At 38.6% G+C, this 17,749-nt stretch overlaps 1 pseudogene; it reads left to right on the top strand.

Moving 5' to 3' along the window:
* The first annotated feature begins 296 nt into the window (after positions 1-296).
* LOC114006162 (AKT-interacting protein-like) lies at positions 297-12,855 on the top strand (annotated as a pseudogene).
* Positions 12,856-17,749: the final 4,894 nt, after the last annotated feature.

Genomic DNA, 17,749 nt, shown 5'->3' on the forward strand with positions numbered 1-17,749 from the left:
TGTCCAGAATGTGAACCATGCAGGGGGCCATGTTGAAGCAGGCTAACAGCACTGCAGCCATTTTGAAATTAAGAAAGGCCTCTAATGAGAAAAATAAGACCAAATGCTGAGTCATAAGGAGGTCTGCTTGAAGAATGGTCAGATGAGAAACTAGGAATGGGTATTAGAAGGAATCAGGATAATTACTCAGGAGAGAGCAATTGACTCTGAAAGACTGTAGTGAGGAACTATTTGCATGTGCTTATACCTTATACCTACAAATACTGAGAATATGTTGAGCTTTTATAAACAGTTTGATGGTATTTGCTGACTGTCTCCATATAACCGGTAACAGAAATAAACTCCCTTTTTCAAATACAACTCGTTTCATTGACCACGAAGCAGCCAGACTTAGTTTGACGGGTAACAATGTGAGATCCAGCCGCCGTAACCACCACACCACTGGCTCCTGGACTGCTGTGTTTATCATTAGCTATGAGCCATGGACAAGTTATCAAGATCCTCCGATTTGCATTTTCCTCATGAGTAATAAAGGCCATTAATAATACGTGAAAGTTCTTTTGTTCAGAGTTGTTTTGAGGATTAAATGAGACAGTATATATGTAAGTGAAATGTCAATCTTTAGGATACTGTTTTTAGATGAGGATGAGGAAGCTAAAGGCTAAGAACTGAAAGCAAGACTGATCAAGACTGTATTACTAGCAAGTAGCAGACCCAGGATTTGAAACCAAACCTTCAGTTTCTAAATGCAGGACTCAGTCCACTTTATCACACAGCTGCCCCTCATAAAGTATTTAAGGACTTCCTTTGCATAGGCTGGGATTAGTCCCAGAGGCTGGGATTAGTCCCAGGGCCTGGGATAGGATTAAACCAGGAAGAGAAGTGAATGAACCTCAGCTGCTGGGGTTAAAGGTCATGGGAGTGAAGCATTAGAATAGTTAACAACCGTTCTATTTCTAACCATAGACCACCCCATCCACTGAATCCAAGATCCTGAAATCAATCTTTGACTTTCCCTTTATCACCCGTAGTTGTTCTTCCAAATCACACTATTCCTTCCTTTAGTTTACCCACATGTTCCTCCCTTTTCTATTTCTACCAGTCCAGCATCAAATTTATTGATCTAGGCTAGGTTACAGTAGACAACTTCAGGCTGGTATCTCCTTTCTCTGTGAAGTCACCCTCAGCAATATTACTACATAGTTCTCCCAAAAATATCATTTCTTAGATTTACTAGGGCTGGGATTATCCAGCTGGAAAAAGTAGACTGAATGCATCTCTTTTTAAGCACTCTAGTCAATGATATGTTAATGTTGATGGCTTGTAATTGTCCACTGTGGGAATATTTATTTGTATCACAGAAGTCAGTGAATAGTATAAGTCAGGGCTTATTTTTTCTCTAAGGAGCCAGTTGTTAAACATACGGTAGCACTGATGACATCAGACACAGTCACTTCTTATAGGTACTAAACAGTTTCTCTTTGGTATATAATCAAATATAAATTCCCAAATTAGCAATTATTCAAGGAAATAATTACATATGGAAATGCAATAAAATAACCTTTCATAACATACGTGGAGGCATTTTAATAATACTGTTGTTTCTTTTGTGCATGTGTGCATGGGTGTGTATCACTGTTTTTTCTTGGTAAGGATATCCTAATTCTGCAATTGAGTTCACCAATTTTTGCTGGTATAATGACCTTCATTTTTTGAAATGATGGTGGTAGTTGAATAAAGATGTTAATTTAATAGTTTTATTTGCAATATTTAAGAAGTTGGTCATTCAGGGGCTGGCAGGTGGCATGGTGGCTAAGGGTGCTGGACTCCCACATGGCTGACCTCAGTTTGAGTCCCAGACCTGGCAGCTTGGTTTCTTGCTCTCTCTCTCTCTCTTTTTCCCTGTTCCTCTCTGGTCAAATTAAAATAAACAAACAAAATAAATTAAATAAAGTTAAATAAAATAATTCTTAAAAAAATAAAGAAGTTGGCAACTCAGTTTTTTCTCCTACACCCACCCTAACCACAATCTTGTGTGTGTGTTTGTGTGTGTGTGTGTGTGTGCACGCATGCTTACCTATTTGGGCTGCTATAATAAACTTACCATAGACTGGGGAATGTAAAAACAACAACATTTTATCACTTAAATTCCAGAATCTGGGAAGTCCAAGATCAAGGCATCAGCAGACTCAGTGTCTGGTGAGAGCTTGCTCTCTGCTTCAAAAATTGCACCAGGGGGACCAGCATTTGGTGTAGTGTTTACATTGCTGAACTCTCACATGGCCAAACACAGTTCACATCCTGGACCTGGTGGCTTTAAAATCACGCCGGATATGCGCGCATGCATGCATGCCCAAGATCCCAAAAGGAGAAGAGAGAATGGCATGGCCGTTTCCCCTAAGGGGGTGATTTCTCACTTTCCCTTTCATTGTGTCTATCTGTGTCTTTCTGACAAGTGCATGCATCCTAAGGCAAAAATCTCTAAAATAAAAACAAAAACAATGGTAAATCTTACTGCAAATTAACATTGCAGAAGGGAAGAATGCTGTGCTAACACATGAAAGCAAAGGGGAGCTCTCTTTAAAGTCTTGGATAAAGGCACTAATCACTTCCCAAAGGATTCCCACCTCTTAAATATCACCACAATGAGGGAAAGATTTCAATATGAATTTTGATGGGACACATGTAGTAGACTATAGCAATATGTATATGTACGTGTGGTATAGATTTAACTCAGAACTGGGCAGTCCAAATCCTATACATTCCAAAGGTCTTCAAATCTGGTCCTTGACTGGCTCCTGAGAGAATCTTAAAAGCAATTGAAATAACCTGCCTGAAAGAGGAGTCTTTGCATACCTAGGCCTTGGGCTAGGCCAGAAAGTTTCTGCTAACAATGTGATTTATGGTAAATGCCTGTTTTTGTTTACTTGGGACCTTGGGTTATTCTGTATCCATTTGATCTCTTGAAGGGACCAGAGTCACAACAGCCATGCCTACATGACTGATCCCCAATACTGGTCCTGACACTAAGACTGAGTTTCTGGTCACCACACAGGTTGTTAGGAGAATTAAGTGCTATCTGTTGTTTGTGCGACTTCACTAGGAAAGAATGTCTAAAAGCTTGTGCCTGTCTCTTTTAGATTCTACTCTGTGTCTTTTTCCTTTGCTGACTTTTATTTATTTATTTATTTATTACCAGAGAGACAAAGGGAGATAAAGAGGAAAAGCAAGAAACCACTCCTCCTGGGACCAGCAGTTAGCGTAATGGCTACGTCGCTGGACCCTCATGTAGTCGACTGCAGTTCAAGTCCCAAACTTGGTGGCTTAAACTCACGCCGGGCACGTGTGCATGCGTGCCCAAGATCCCAAGAGGAGAATTGAGGAGAAGGGATTGCGGCGTGGCCATCCCCCTTGGAGGGTGATTTCTCCCTTTCTGTCTCTCTGTCTGTCTCTGTCTTTCTGGCGTGCGCACGCGCCCTATGACAAAAGCCTCTCCAAAAAAAAAGAAAGCACTCCTCCTAGGGCATGGTCATACCACAATCCCTTCTCCTCCACTGCTCCCTCCTTTGGGGATTTTGGACACACATACATATGTCTGTGTTTCTCAAGTTACTGTGTCTGGAACTCGAACTGTCTGGATGGCCATGTAGAATCCAGTTGCCTTAACTTCCAGGCCATTAGTCGGCCCAATTTGCTGATTCTAATCTGTTTCCTTTTGCTATAATAAACTTCAACCAATAAACTTCAAGCATGGATAAAACAGTTTTTTTTTTTTCTAAATTAGGTGAATTCTCCCAGTGAATCATCAAATCCGAGGACCCCTAATATGATACACATGCAAACACACACACACACACACACATAGATGTCACCACACTTCACTGGTTATGAAATTCAAAACATAGATAACCACTGACCTCAGTTCATTGTCCTCTTTCACCTCTTCTAGTCCTATCCACCCTATACTACCTTACCTACTGCCCCATCTCTGACCTCCTTGTCTCTATTTAAAAATGAAAAAGAAAAAACACAGACCTAGGGAGTGTAAATAACTTGCAGCACAATATGTAGCATTATGTATTATAATTATTATATTTATAGTAATCATAAAAATTTTATATATACTTAACATTTGTTATAGCCATACCAAGATTTAAACACTTTTCTCCCTTTACCTCATTTGGTCATCACAAAAGTCCGAGGAGATGGCAGGTTCCATGGCCTGGTAATTAAGACAGATGGATCCCATACGGCTGAGAAGGTGATTCAAGTCCCAGACTCAGGACTTGAGAAACATGCCAGGCACATGTGTGTGCATGCCCAAAGTGTCAAAAGGGACTCCCTCCCAAAAGGAGAGAGAGGTAGAGGAGAAGGTATTATAGTGACCATTCCCATAGAGGAGAAGGTATTATTGTGTGACCATTCCCATGGAGGAATAAGGGATGATTTCTCCTCCTTAATCTGGTGAGTGTACCCTCTACCAAAAAACAAACAAACAAACAAACAAACAAAAAACACAAAAACAAAACAAAACAAAAACCTAGGAGATAGGAACTAAAATCTCCATTTACAGGTGAGGACTTCGAAGCTTTGAGTAAGCACTAGTGATAGAAATAATCAGTTGGTTGAGTTAAGATTTAAATCTAGGTATTTTGACTCTAGGTTTAGGATCTTCACCACTACACTATAGTCTCTTAGTGAATGAATGAATTATCCACTGTAATTAGTCCTCTGAAACCTTCTGTTCATTTTTGGGGGAATGCTAGTATATGTTGTCTACAAAGCAGTCATTTGTCAGCAATGACTGAGGTCGAGGCATAGTGTTTATACGGTAGTCCATGCATTTGTCCACAAAGGCTGTGCTATTCACCACATGTGCTGAGTGGCACCTCCTAGAGAGGGTCATTACAATGGCCTTACCGTGACTCTAATTTCTTTATAATTAGGCAATCTGAGGAGTTAAAGGCCTAATAAAGAAGCAATATGAGATTTGTAACTGAGACTATTCATCTTTTTCCCAATAAGATTCAATGCCTATGTTTTGGTTTTCTAGAAGTCTCAGAAGATACAAAGATGAATCAAATCATGTTTCTACCCCATACTCGAATCATCTAATGAGGAAGGCAGGTTAGTACACTAGTTATAATCCAAAGAACCTACGATAAAGACTGAAATCTATCAGACCATCATTTTTTAAAATTAATTTATTTACATTTAATTGCATCTTTACAGTGTACATTTCTTTTTTCAGCACAAATACCATGTCAGTCAAGCCAAAGATATTACTTATCAGCAAATAGCCTTTCTTTTTTCTGTCAATTAAGCATACTTTTACTTGTTTTTTTTCCTTCCCCGTTCCCCTCTCTCTCTTCCATACTAAACTTTTTTCCACACTTTATTGATTCACAAAATACCTTAAACTAAAAATATGGACAAAGCTGGAATCTAGTTATAAATGCAATGTAATTTTCCTCTGAAACTTTTTTAAAATTAATTAATTTACATTCATTCCCTGAGCATCGTCACAGCATACAAAATGTGATTTCCCATCTGGAATACATTGCACAGTGGCTTAATCATACATGTTATCGGGACCAGCAGTTAGCGCAATGGCTATGTCGCTGGACTCCCACATGGTCGACCGCGGTTCTCGTCCCAGACCCAGTGGCTTAAACTCACACCGGGCACATGTGCGTGCATGCCCAAGATCCTGAGAGGAGAATGGAGGAGAAGGGATTGCGACATGGTCATCCCCCCTGGGGTGCATGCCCAAAGTGTCAAAAGGGACTCCCTCCCAAAAGGAGAGAGAGGTAGAGGAGAAGGTATTATAGTGACCATTCCCATAGAGGAGAAGGTATTATTGTGTGACCATTCCCATGGAGGAATAAGGGATGATTTCTCCTCCTTAATCTGGTGAGTGTACCCTCTACCAAAAAACAAACAAACAAACAAACAAACAAAAAACACAAAAACAAAACAAAACAAAAACCTAGGAGATAGGAACTAAAATCTCCATTTACAGGTGAGGACTTCGAAGCTTTGAGTAAGCACTAGTGATAGAAATAATCAGTTGGTTGAGTTAAGATTTAAATCTAGGTATTTTGACTCTAGGTTTAGGATCTTCACCACTACACTATAGTCTCTTAGTGAATGAATGAATTATCCACTGTAATTAGTCCTCTGAAACCTTCTGTTCATTTTTGGGGGAATGCTAGTATATGTTGTCTACAAAGCAGTCATTTGTCAGCAATGACTGAGGTCGAGGCATAGTGTTTATACGGTAGTCCATGCATTTGTCCACAAAGGCTGTGCTATTCACCACATGTGCTGAGTGGCACCTCCTAGAGAGGGTCATTACAATGGCCTTACCGTGACTCTAATTTCTTTATAATTAGGCAATCTGAGGAGTTAAAGGCCTAATAAAGAAGCAATATGAGATTTGTAACTGAGACTATTCATCTTTTTCCCAATAAGATTCAATGCCTATGTTTTGGTTTTCTAGAAGTCTCAGAAGATACAAAGATGAATCAAATCATGTTTCTACCCCATACTCGAATCATCTAATGAGGAAGGCAGGTTAGTACACTAGTTATAATCCAAAGAACCTACGATAAAGACTGAAATCTATCAGACCATCATTTTTTAAAATTAATTTATTTACATTTAATTGCATCTTTACAGTGTACATTTCTTTTTTCAGCACAAATACCATGTCAGTCAAGCCAAAGATATTACTTATCAGCAAATAGCCTTTCTTTTTTCTGTCAATTAAGCATACTTTTACTTGTTTTTTTTCCTTCCCCGTTCCCCTCTCTCTCTTCCATACTAATTTTTTTTCCACACTTTATTGATTCACAAAATACCTTAAACTAAAAATATGGACAAAGCTGGAATCTAGTTATAAATGCAATGTAATTTTCCTCTGAAACTTTTTTAAAATTAATTAATTTACATTCATTCCCTGAGCATCGTCACAGCATACAAAATGTGATTTCCCATCTGGAATACATTGCACAGTGGCTTAATCATACATGTTATCGGGACCAGCAGTTAGCGCAATGGCTATGTCGCTGGACTCCCACATGGTCGACCGCGGTTCTCGTCCCAGACCCAGTGGCTTAAACTCACACCGGGCACATGTGCGTGCATGCCCAAGATCCTGAGAGGAGAATGGAGGAGAAGGGATTGCGACATGGTCATCCCCCCTGGGGGGGTGATTTCTCACTTTCTAGCTCTCTGTCTCTGTCTGTCTGTCTGGCGAGCGCACGCGCCCTATAGCAAAAACTTCTCCAAAAAAAAAAAATCATACATGTTATCATCAAACATTTTCCATTCTAGTTTCATATAAGTCTGTGTGTGTGTGTATATGCGTGTGTACACACGCACACACACACACACACACATATATATATATTTATATATTTCCCCCTATTTCTCACCCTCTGCCATTTCCCACCCTCCTCCCACACTATCTCAGGTGTCTACAATTGTTTTCCATTCCTTTTTTCCCCCCACATTTTACTGATTCACAAAATTTCTTAAATAATATAACTACTTTCAATAGCATGTTCAGCTTGTATATACATATCTGTGAGACCATCAATTTTACTTGCAATCATGCAGTAAAGTCATCATTATATACTAAGATGGGAAACAACTAGGTAGTTAAGAACACAGATTGGAGAGTTTGAATTCCAGCTTCATTACTGGAAGTGTTGTGAATGTGGCAATGCTACTCAACTTTTCAATGCCTAAGTTTCCTTATATAAAATATGGATAAAAATAATTATATCAGGGCTAATAGATGTCATAATGGTTACATCGCTGGACTCCCACGTAGTCGATCGCAATTCAGTCCCAGGTCTGGTGGCTTCGTGCCCGGCACATGTGCGTGTGTGCCCAAAATCCCGAGAGGAGAATGGAGAAGGGATTACAGTGTGGTCATTCCCCCAGGGGGTAATTTCTTGCTTTCTGTGTCTTTGTCTATCTGTTTCTCTGGAAAGCACACACAGCCTATAGCGAAAAACCTCTCTAAAAAATAAAAAAAAAAAAAATTGTATCACCTCCTAGGGATGTTAGGAAGATCAAAATGAGTTTGGAAAATGTTAAGTGCTAGGGTTAAGTGCTAGGAGGCATCTATTAAGTAAGGGTTTTGGTGCTTATAGATAACTTCAAGAGTCTTTAAAATTCTGACTGATTTATCACTCTTAACATGTCTCATACATTTAGAAGACTTTAGTCAGTTCATGCTATTTGGTAGAGTTAAGGTTTAAATCTAGGTATTCTGACTTATTTAAGGATAGGATGAAATACAAAAAGAGACAATTTGTCTATATTGATTTCATTTCTTGTCCTCATTATCAAGTAGGATGGAAATATTTCCCGAATGTCAAGTTTCTGGTGCCAAGAACACAGTGAAACACACTGGGCTTACTTCACTTCACAAATAACTACATGCAAATATTTTATGAACTCTTTTTTTTTAGAGGGATTTTTTGCTATAGGGTGTGTATGATTACTGGAGAGAGAGAGAGATAGAAAGAGAGAAATCACCTCTCAGGGGGGATGGTCCCACCACAATTCCTTCTCCTCCATTCTCCTCCAGGGATTTGGGGCACACATGTACACGCACCCAGCTTAAGTTTTCTTAAGCCTCCAGGTCTGGGACTTGAACCACTGTCAACTATGTGGCAGTCCAGTGACATAACCATTATACCAGCTGGTGGTCCCATTTTATGAACTCTTAACCAGCAGGTTAAGAAATTGAATGCAAGTTTAAAGTGTAGGTGGGAAAAGACTTGATTTACAATCCAAATTCAATTTAGCTCAACCAAGTTAGAAGACTTCAACAAAAACTGAAAATTTCAGGAGCTCACAAAATAAATTTGAAGTTTCCATTTTCCACACACTTGTCCCTTGTCATCCAAGGAGAGCGACAGAATGAACCAAAATTCAAATATGCAATGACACTTATATACTCTGCTTAGATTGGTACAAACACTTTCAGCAATTTGCTTAAGATCTGAGAGGAAAAAGAAACAAAGAAAAGATTTATTTGTTTGTTATATTATCTTTATTCTAACTAGACAAAATTAGAACCAAAGTACACAGTAACTATATCTACCTCTGAAGTATTTAAAGAAACAATCTACCATGTTAAGGAGTTATAGGCACATAATTCCTTAATTGTTTACTTTGGAATTAATATAGAGCTACCTTTTTTCCTTTGTTTTGGTTTATTGCCTTAGGGCATGCATGCTTGCTGGAGCAAGATGGAGAAAGACAGAGGAGAGAGGAAAAGTGAGAAATTACTCCCCAGAGCAAATGGCCATGCTGAAATCCCTTCACCTCTATTCTCCTCCTGGGCTTTTGGGCACACATGTACATGTGCATCATATGATTTTCAAGCCACCAGGTCTAGGACTTGAACCATAGTCACTCATATGGGAACTCAGAACCTTAACCACCATACTACCTGCTGGCAATAGAGTAGCTACTTTAACTTCATTTTCTTTATCTTTCACTCTGTTGATGTGAGTCTGACATTTTCTGGAAATGAAACTAGAATCTTAATGATTCATTGGCAACAATGAAACTTAATCATAATTGCCTCTCATGTTCAAGAGAGATCAAAGATTAAATATGTATATTTTACTTCTGTTATAACTCCACGTTTTGAAATGATCTTTTAGAAATGTACTCACAAAACAATCCTCACTGATTTTATTTGACAATATTAAAAAATGCTGTGATAAACTGCCCAAAATAACTTCTCAGAAACTGAACAAATTGGACAGCTTTATTTTTATAATATCTATTTTAAAATACAAGGACAAGAAAAAGTGATTTTATGAAGGTAAAAAATCACCAAATATAAAGTAAGTACAATTCTCATCCTTTTGCTTCTCATATACTAAGATGAAAAAAAAGAAAAAATGGAATGATAGGCCAGCAGCAGATGGTGTGGTGGTTGAGGCACTGGATTCCCACATGGCCAACCATAGTTTGAGCCCTAGGTCAGCAGCTTGAAAATCACACTGGGCACATGTGTGTGTGCACGCACTGAAAATCTCAATAAAGAATAGAGAAGAAGGGGTTGGGATGTGGCCACCCCTCTGAGGGGTGATTTCTCATTTTTCCCTCCTTTCTCTCTCTGTTGAGCACATGCAATCTATGGCAAAAACTTTAAAAAATGGAATGATAAAAATTACTTGATTAGCCCTAAATGGATAGGGAAAGGAATATAAAACACAGTAATATAAGTAAATAATAAATTTGAGCCAAATATAGCAATGATTATCTTAATATAAAAAAACTAAATGCCCCAGTTAAAACTCAAATAGTTTAGAATGGATTAAATAACAACCATATACTTACAAGAGACCATTGACTAAATAAAGATATACCATACAATGATTAATAATGAGAAGGCAAAAATAGCCATAGTTATATAGCTATTGAATATATCAGAGTCTTTATAAAGCATTATTAGAAATCAAGACATTTCATTACAGTCGAAGTGTTAATGCACTAGGAAGATGGAAAATTGAAGTGTGCGTGCACATAATACTTAAAGTATTGGGTAGTTAGAAAAGTCATGACGCATTTTTGCAAGAGAAACACAACATGACTTTCCTAATGACCTAATATATAAAACAAAGTTTGATTAAAAACAAAAGGGAGAAACAGGATATAAAATCAGAGTATATTTTAAGACATTTCTCTCAGTAATTCACATATCAAGGACACACATACACACACAAAGCAAGGGCATAAATAATTCTAATAAACAACAAAGATTATCAAGTGATGTAATTGACACCTGGAGAACAATACACCCAAACTTCAGAATATATATTAGGTGTACATAAACATTTACAAAATTGACGATGTGCTACGTAATAAAGCAAATCTAATAAATCAAAACATATTAAAAACATAGAAGTTCTGTTACCACACTAGAATTAACCTGGAAATCAATAACAAAAGTAAAAATCCTCCAAGATCTATACTAAAAAAAAAAACAAAAATACAACACAATAGGCATGTTTTCAAATTTGAAAATCAATAGTAAGGTACATTAACTATTTTCTTCTCCAGCTAGCCTAGGCAATTCAAAATCAATATAATTAAATTTAAAATTTTCTTGATTTCTGTTCTGTTATTGAGCCCAAACTGTATTTTACTTAGATGTATACGTTCTTGTATCTAAGAAGTAACCACTGAAATATTAACCACAAGATAAGGTAATAACACCCTGGAAACAAAAGTTAATGACGTCTTCCTACCGGCATGCAAAATAATGATACGAGTAGACAAAACATTCTATTTATTGTGATAAGAGGGGGATTACGTGATAACCAGTCTTCTATTGTGTGGAGTCACAATGATGACTACACAATAGCAGTGGGACTGTGCACATCCCTCTGCGTAGGATGTAAGTACGCCAGTCCACCTCCACACTTGTCCTCCTGCTGTGTGAAAGGACTGCTGCTTCTCAGTGCAGACAGCATTCATATAAACTAATAGAACAGACAGAATTTTCTTTCAGTAAAGAAGAGAAGCACCTTAAAATAGCAAATCTTGTACTGTGTGCAGTTTCTCAGTGGACTCTCTCTAGTGAAAGCTGACCAGTGGAAAAGAACTGCCTGAAAAGGAAAACAGAGGAGAGGAAGAACAGACCTTGGCCAGCACAACAAGAGTCCTGCAGAAGAGGGAGGGCCTCCCTATTTCATTCACACGGTGTGAGTCACACTGTCAGGGTAAATGATAAGGGGAAAGAGATGGTGGGAATAGCGTTATCAAAAAATGTAATTTTAATTAAAAAAAAAATAAATAAATAAAACAGAGGCCCAGCCACAGCAGCAATGCTCTGCAATGCTAGAGTCCATAAAGGATTCAGTTCCCAGTAGACCTGTTGACACCCAGCCTTGATCCTCAGTGGCTGGAAAGGCTAGGGGGAGGATTGCTGTGTGAGTCCCTGTTAATGCTGATTCATTCTCTCTCTCTCTCTCTCTCTCTCTCTCTCTCTCTCTCTCTCATAAACTTTAAAAAATAAAGCTTTAGAAAAGCAGCTATATAAAAAGGCCTCCAACATTTTGAGACAGAGCGATACACTTCTAAGTAACACATAGGTAAAAGGAGAAATATAAAAATAATGAACAATCTGGAGAACAAGACAGGGCAGACTCTACCCTGACTGTGCAGCAGAAGTGACCAGGTGCCCATGCACAGCCATCCAACCATTCTGCATTGATGTGGCTCAGATCAAAATGTAAGCAGCACAGACTTTATCAAGGTGATATATTCTAGTTTCCATTTGACACCCCTGACAACTATCTAGGTGGTAACTATCTCAGCTTGGTTTGATATTCCTGCCTTTCACACACTGCTGATACCACCCCAGCTGAATTGGATGTGAAGAGAACATTTGCAAAATGAAGGCAGAACCATGATCATATTTGATAAGTATTAATGTATGGCAAGGAAAAGGCAAGATCTACAAGACTGATAGAGTAAGCAGCTTAAACCCAGAGGCTGCAGTGCTGTAAGAAAATGACACGTAGCTTCAGCATCAAGGCATGCACTGCTTGTTTGTTTGACTGACCTAAGACAGGAGATCCTCATGCAATTAGTTTTTCCCCATGGAGTTCTTCTGCATATAATGAAGCCAGAGAAAAGATGCTTACTTATAAGAAATCTGAAGAACAGCACAATAAAAGTGTCTCTGTTGCTGGCCTGACATGGATAAAGCCTGGGACAGTACAATCTTTCAGTAAAGAAGAGAAGCGCCTTAAAATAGCAAATCTTGTACTGTGTGCAGTTTCTCAGTGGACTCTGTCTAGTGAAAGCTGACCAGTGGAAAAGAACTGCCTGAAAAGGAAAACTGACAACTGGTTATCAGAATTTCCATGTATGTGGAGGTGATAACAGTAGGTTTGGGAAACCTCTTTTTTTTTTTTTTTTTAAGGCTTTTACTATAGGGCATGTGCACTTGCCAGAAAAACAGAGAAAAAGAAAGCGAGAAATCACTCCTCAGGGTAAATGGCCACGCCATAATCCTCTCTCCTCGACTCCTCTAGGGATTCTGAGCATGCACACACATACACTCAGCATGATTTTCAAGCCCCACAGTAGACTACGCAGGTCCCAGAAACCTCTCTTTAAGTAAGGCATTAATTCTGTTAGAAATGTCTTGAGGTAGTTATTTAGTTCAGTACTCCAACTTAGTACCTTGAGGCTTGAGTATTTTTCCAAAGGCAAGGTAAATGGCATTCATATAAACTAATAGAACAGACAGAATTCAGCTCTATTATTGGCTTTAATTTAAGTCAGAGGTTACAGCTGTTCATATATCAGAATATGGAGGGGAGAGGTTTGGAGAGAGCAGGTTCCACAGCTCAGCACTTAGTGGAAGATCTTCCCCTTCTGTCTTATTGACACTAATAAACATGCTATTTGAGTGAGAGAAAACCAGAACATTTGTTCAGAGTGTGTGTGTGTATATATATATATATATATGTGTGTGTGTACATATATATATATAATTTTTATAAAGCAAATTACTTACTGTATGTGTATGGCAAGAGAGAGACCAAGTGGTAAAATAGTTTCTAATGAAGTTTAATATAAATGGTGAAAAGCTAATGTGTTTAGTAAAGACAAAATGAACCAATATATGATGACAAAATTTTGAGCTGAATCATAATGAAAATATGACTTCTTGAAACTAGTGGAAGGCAAGTACCTTCCTCAGAATAAAGGATCCCCACTGCTACCATTCTGTATACCTGCGGCCTGCTGGGGTCTGTGCCAAGTCTGCTTGAATGTGCTTACTTCATCCTCCCAACAACCCTGGGTAGTGGGCACTCTGATTACAGTGACTTTTCAGATGAGGCCGTAGGATCAAAGAAGTGAATGTGTCCAAGGTCACACACTAGGAAGGAACAAGAGGCACCATTTGAGACCAGGAGTGCCTGAACTCTGGAGCAAATGCTGTGAGAGCTGTGCTATGCTGCACATAGCCCTAAAAGGGAGCACTCTGGTCTTAGTTTTTGAGCTGCTATAACCAAACACTATAGCCTGAAGGCCTAGACAGCAGACACATTTCTCACAATTCCAAAGGCTGGGGAGTGTAAGGTCAAGGTGACAGCAGGTTTAGTTCTTGGTAAGGGCCCTTTTATTGGCTTGTGGGTGGCTGCCTCCTTGCCCTCACATGGAAGAGAAAGAGGTGGGAGGGTTCTGCTCTCTTCCACTTATAAGATCACTAATCCTATCATGGGGGCTCCTATCTTCTGACCTCACCTAAATAAATCTTAAAAAAAAAAAAAAGAAAGAAAGAAAGAAAGAGAGAGAGAGAGAGAAAAGGAGAGCCATGGTATTATAGTAGTTAAGGTGCTGGAGCTCATATGGCCAACTTTGTGGTTCGAGTTCCAGATTCCGAGGCTCAAAAAACATGACAGGTGAGCGTGAATGCATGCCCAAAATCCTGAGAGGAAAATGGAGGTGAAAGATTACACCATGGCCATCCTTCCTGGGGATGATTTGTCACTTTCCCTCTTTCTGGTGAATCACGTGCACTACGGCAAAAATCTAAAAAATGACAGCAAAACCTTGTGAGATATAGCTAGAGTTGTGCTTAAAGGAATATTTGTCTTTAAATGTTATATTAGAAATAAATAAAGGTTGACATAGGTTAGTAGGCCCAGCAGCACGGAGGCACAGCAGGAACACAACTCTGTGTGACATAGAACCCACATGAAAAGGTCCTGGGTCTGTGTTCGGAAGTTCCTGTATGTGTTGGGTGCACATATGTCCATGATATAGGCTGGCTGAGGCCAGGGTGGATCAAGACGAAACCCTATTCAGGGTGCTTGTCTCCCTCTGTATTTCCCTCTTTCTTACCTCTCTTATGGAAGAAATAAATGAACCTTAAAAAGCAAAACAAAATAAGTCATCTAAGCATCCATCTCAAGAAGTGGAGGAAAGAACAGAACATTAGATCCAAAGAAAGTAGAAGAAATGAAATAAGAGCAGAAATCAATGAAATATAAAACAAATATAACAGAAAAAAGTCAATAAAGACAAACGTTTATTCTTTGAAAACAGTTCTGAAAAGACTGACCAGCAAGAAAGAGAGAGAAAATACCAATTACCAATGTTAGGAATGACTTTCTAATTCCTCACAGTTAAGATAATAAAAACTACTGAAACTTTTTATGCCAATTATTTTGAAATTTTAGATGAAATAGACACATTTCTAGAAAAACACAACTAACACTGATGAAAGAAATAAACTTTGAATAGTTCTATATTCGTTAAATATCTATGACTAGTGACTAGCAGATGGCATAATAGCTATGTGTCTGGACTACCATGTAGTCGACCACAGTTCAAGTCCTGGACCCAGTGGCTTAAAACTCACACCAGGCATGTGTGGTGCATGCACGAGATCCTAAGAGGAGAATGGAAGAGAAGGGAAGGGATTGCGGCATGGCCAATCCCCCGGGGGGTGATTTCTCTCGTTCTGTCTCTCCGTCTGTCTTTCTGGCAAACGCATGCACCTTATAGAAAAAAAAAAAAACTCTCCAAAAAAAAATATTACTACTTTAAATGAAATAAATAATAATAATAATCCTCCATAAAGAGAAATTTAATCACTAGTTGCCATTGATGAATTCCACCAAATATCTTACAAATGTTAGTAATCTTACCCAAACATGTCTAAAGAATAGGCACTAAGAGCCTCTTCCCAAGTAGATGAAATCTAATATTAATAAGAATGAAGGGAGTAGTTTTGTTTGTTTGTTTTTGTTTTTTGTTTTTGTTTTTTAGCTTTTGCTATGGTACACATGGGCTCACCAGACAGAGAGAAAAAACAGGTAAGAAATCACCCCCCAAAAGGGATGGCCATGCTATATTCTCCTCCAGTCTTCTTTCAGGATTTTGGCCATGCACACACACCCAGCATGATTTTCAAGCCACCAGGTCCAGGACTCAAAACATGAAGTCAGTCATGTGGGATCCAGTGCCTTGAATACCATGCCACTGTTTGGCCCAGAAATGGATTTATAAAATTGTCTGCAGGAGTATGCATTATGAATAAACTTTAGAAACAAATAGAATTTTCTAACTTTTAAAAATTTTTTTTACCTCTTTCTGACTTTTTAACTTTAATCAGAGTTGAAAGTAATTACTTCATTGTATCACTCAATGTTTACAAATAGAATAAAACAATTTATGTGTACAATAAATATTTTTTGTTCTCTCTTCTCCCTTCTTTTAAATCTCTCCCCTGACCATGGCTTTCCACTCTATGTATAAACATGCTCAATTGCCTCCCTTCTTCAAAATGTTTTTGTAGCCCTATAACTTCCTCTGCCACCCTATACCCTTCCTTAACTATCAGAACTTTAAAAATTAACCTGATCATTTGTCTCTACTTTTTCACTTCTCAGTAATCTGATTTCCAACTGTACCATTCCATTCAAAATGCTTTCCAAAAGGTCATGGATGAACTCCAAATTAACAAATACTAAGTGAACCTTTTAAAATTTTTTTTTATTTATTATCACCATAATCTTGTTTTTATTACATTGAGTCACATCTAACTTTAGAGTGTAATACATTTCTTTTTCCAGAAGGAATACCATGCATTATCAGTCAATACAGCGTCATTAAAATCCCCATTTCATCATTCAATAGCTTTTCATTATTTTTCCCAATCATCATTATCATTATTATTATTCCAATTTTTTTTTTTGAAGGTTTTTGCTATAGGGCGCGTGCGCTCGCCAGACAGACAGAGAGAGACAGAGAGACAGAAAGCAGGAAATCACCCCCCAGGGGGGATGGCCACGCCGCAATCCCTTCTCCTCCATTCTCCTCTCGGGATCTTGGGCACGCACGCACACGCGCCCGGCGTGAGCCCGGCGTGAGTTTAAGCCACCGGGTCCGGGACTCGAACCGCGGTCGACTACATGGGAGTCCAGCGACATAGCCATTACGCTAACTGCTGGTCCCATTCCAATTATTTTTTTAAACTGTCAATCACTATTTCTCATTTTTCTTGTAGAAAGACTTTACCCAACATGAAATACTTCTCAGACCAATCCAGTTGAGAATACTATACATGTCATCATCAACAGGTAATAAACCATATCTGGATCCTACAAATGTCATGCCTCTCTATTCTCTTGCTATCTTTCTCTATACTATTCTCTTCTCCCACCCCATTCCACACTGTCTTATCCTTGTTAACTACTTTCACTGCTTTTATGTCCTCCAATATTTTGATCTCTACCATAGAGTGTGGATAGTCAGTATATATTAACTGGATACATACAATATCTTTCTTTCATATCTTGGCTTACTTCACTCAGCAATAGATCCTCCATATCTGATCTCTTTCTCCCAGGGTCGTCTTGTTTTTTATGGCTTAGTTGTATTCCATAGAGTATATATGCCACACTTTTTCAATCCATTCATCTGTTTGTGGACATTTGGGTTGGTTCCATGACTTGGAAATCGTGAATAATACTACAATAAACACTGATGTGCAAGCACTTTTCTGACTGAGCATTCTACTGTTCTTTGGGTAGATACCCAGGAGTGGGATTGCTGGATCAAGTGGTAGTTCTATTTGTAAATCTTTGAGGAACCTCCATATTGTTCTCCACAGTGGCTGAACCAGTTTACATTCCCACCCACAGTGTAGGAGAGTTCCCTTTTCACCACATCCCCACCAAAA

Source organism: Tupaia chinensis, unplaced genomic scaffold, assembly GCF_000334495.1.
Source record: "Tupaia chinensis unplaced genomic scaffold, TupChi_1.0 Scaffold145870_1, whole genome shotgun sequence".
NCBI lineage: Eukaryota > Metazoa > Chordata > Mammalia > Scandentia > Tupaiidae > Tupaia > Tupaia belangeri.